This window comes from Myotis davidii, unplaced genomic scaffold (genome assembly GCF_000327345.1).
Source record: "Myotis davidii unplaced genomic scaffold, ASM32734v1 scaffold96, whole genome shotgun sequence".
Lineage (NCBI taxonomy): Eukaryota > Metazoa > Chordata > Mammalia > Chiroptera > Vespertilionidae > Myotis > Myotis davidii.
Window position 1 is genome coordinate 9479397 of NW_006289416.1, and position 2247 is coordinate 9481643.

A 2247-nucleotide genomic window follows, 5' to 3' on the forward strand; every position below is an offset into this window, starting at 1 on the left:
TGTCACGCCAGCAAACTTGCTAGGGACTTGCCCGGCACTTGCTCTCTCCCTCTATTTGTTATCTTACTTCTATCATTGACAGTCCCTCTAGGTTGTGGGCTGCTTGCCTGTGTTCCTGAGAAGCATCTACGGTACCAGTCTATAGAGTGTGTTTTCTTTAGTGAATTACCGGTATGTTTACCGGTAATAAACTTGCACTGTTTTATGTATATGTTTGATTACATACAGCCTTGTGACAGTTTTCCTGCATGTCATAAGCATTTGAATATAAATTAAAATGTTAAAATCAAATCTGATATTGTATTACCTTTTCTTTGGTGTGTGGAAGAGGGGGTAGTCTTATACGGCGAGTATATAACAAACTCTGTATTTTGAGTGGAAATGTTAGGGGGTCGTCTTATACGCCCAGTCGTCTTATACGCCGGCAAATACGGTACCTCATTCTTTCCCAGTGTTATCAAAATTTTAGGAGGGATTGTTTCCCTATAAAACATTTGGAAACCTGGCTTTCATCATAATTTAAGTGTTTAAAATAGTTAAAATCATAATTAGAGAGTATGGGCAAGCCCTTTTAAACTGGCCAGACGGTTTTTCTCCCTCCAATCCTTTATCCCAAGACGCCCCCTGCCCATCTTCCAGTCCAGTACAATGTCCTGTAGCTCCCTTTGCCAAAGGTCATGGTCAGTGCTTTCTAGGCACATACAGGGGTTTGTAGAACCCTAAGGTCATAGAAACACAGGGGATATTGAGGATGCATCTCAGTGTCATATTTACATGTCATTTAAATATCTCAGTGTCATATTTACAGGACATATAAATGAAAAAGAAAAGGACACTTGAGAAAACCTTAGGGGGCTTGGTGTTTTCCTGAAGCCCAGAGCCAGCAGTTGTAAGCTTAGGACCCGCGGAGAAGGGGGATGCTCTGTTCCAGCAGAGCTCAGTTGGAAATGCGTTGATATTTCCTATTTTACTTACAGTTTTTGTTTTGTTTTATTTATTTACTAGAGGCCCAGTGCACAAAATTCATGTACTCGGGAGGTTGGGGAGTAGGAGGGTGGGGGGAGGTGTCCCTCAGCCTGGCCTATGCCTTCTCACAGTCTGGGAGCCCCACGATCGATCGCCCCGCAGTGGGAGGCCCCACCCAGGCCCCACCCACCCGCCACAGCCCACTGGTTGGTGGCCTGGATCTCCCTCGGTGGAGACAAATCGCATCTCACCCACCTTGGCTGGCCTGTGCCAGTGGGTGTCATAGTGTGGTCATCCAGATGGTCATTTGGCTGTTCAGCCATTTGGTCAATTTGCATATTATGCTTTTATTATATAGACTAGAGGCCCAGTGCACAAAAATTTGTGCACTTGGGGAGGCGGGGGGGCCCTCAGCCCGATCTGTGCCTTCTCGCAGTCTGGGACCCCTTGGGAGATAACGACCTGCTGGCTTAGGCCTGCGCCTGGGTGGCAGAGGGCAGGCCCAATCCCTAGGTACAGCCCCTCGTTGGGCTCAGAGCAGGGCCGATTGGGGAGTTGGGGCGCCGCCCCCTGTCATGCACAGAGCAGGGCGGATCGGGAGGTTGCGATGCCACCCTCATTCATGCGCAGGGTAGGGCCAATTGGGGGGTTGGGGCACCGCCCCCTGTCACACTCAAGGCAGGGTCGATGGGGAGGTTGCGGCGCCACCCCCTATCACGCACAGAGCAGGGCCCATCGGGGGGTTGGGGTGCTGCCCCCTGTCATGCACAGAGCAGGGCCCATCAGGGGGTTGGGGATCTCCCCCCTGTCACACACAGAGCAGGGCCCATCAGGGGGTTGAGGAGCTGCCCCTGTCACTCACAGAGTAGGGCCGATGGGGGAGTTGGGGCACCGCCCCCTGTCACACACAGAGCAGGGTGGATCAGGGGGTTGGGGCGCCACCCTCTATCACCCACAGAGCAGGGCCAATCAGGGGATTGGGGCACCGCCACTGTCACATTCAGGGCAGGGCCGATGGGGAGGTTATGGCTCTACCCCATCACACACACAGCAAGGCCTGGGGGGACGCTGGGGGGGTTAGGGCGCCAAACCCTGTCACACAGAGCAGGGCCGATCAGGGCATTTGGGTGCTGCCCCCTGTCACGCTGATCCCAGTGCTGGGAGGCCTCGCGGCTCCACTGATCCCGGTGCTGGGAGGCATATTACCCTTTTACTATATAGAATAGAGTCCTGGTGCATGGGTGGGGGCCGGCTGGTTTGCCCTGAAGGGTGTCCTGGATC

The 2247-nt window shown here is 53.0% G+C and overlaps 1 protein-coding gene across 1 annotated transcript in view; it reads left to right on the plus strand.

Annotated features, from left to right (window-relative positions):
- The window catches only part of FBXO15 (F-box protein 15), a gene marked incomplete at its 5' end in the record, with an annotated part of 43131 nt that overhangs the window by 8514 nt on the left and 32370 nt on the right, over positions 1–2247 (plus strand). The window lies entirely within an intron of this gene.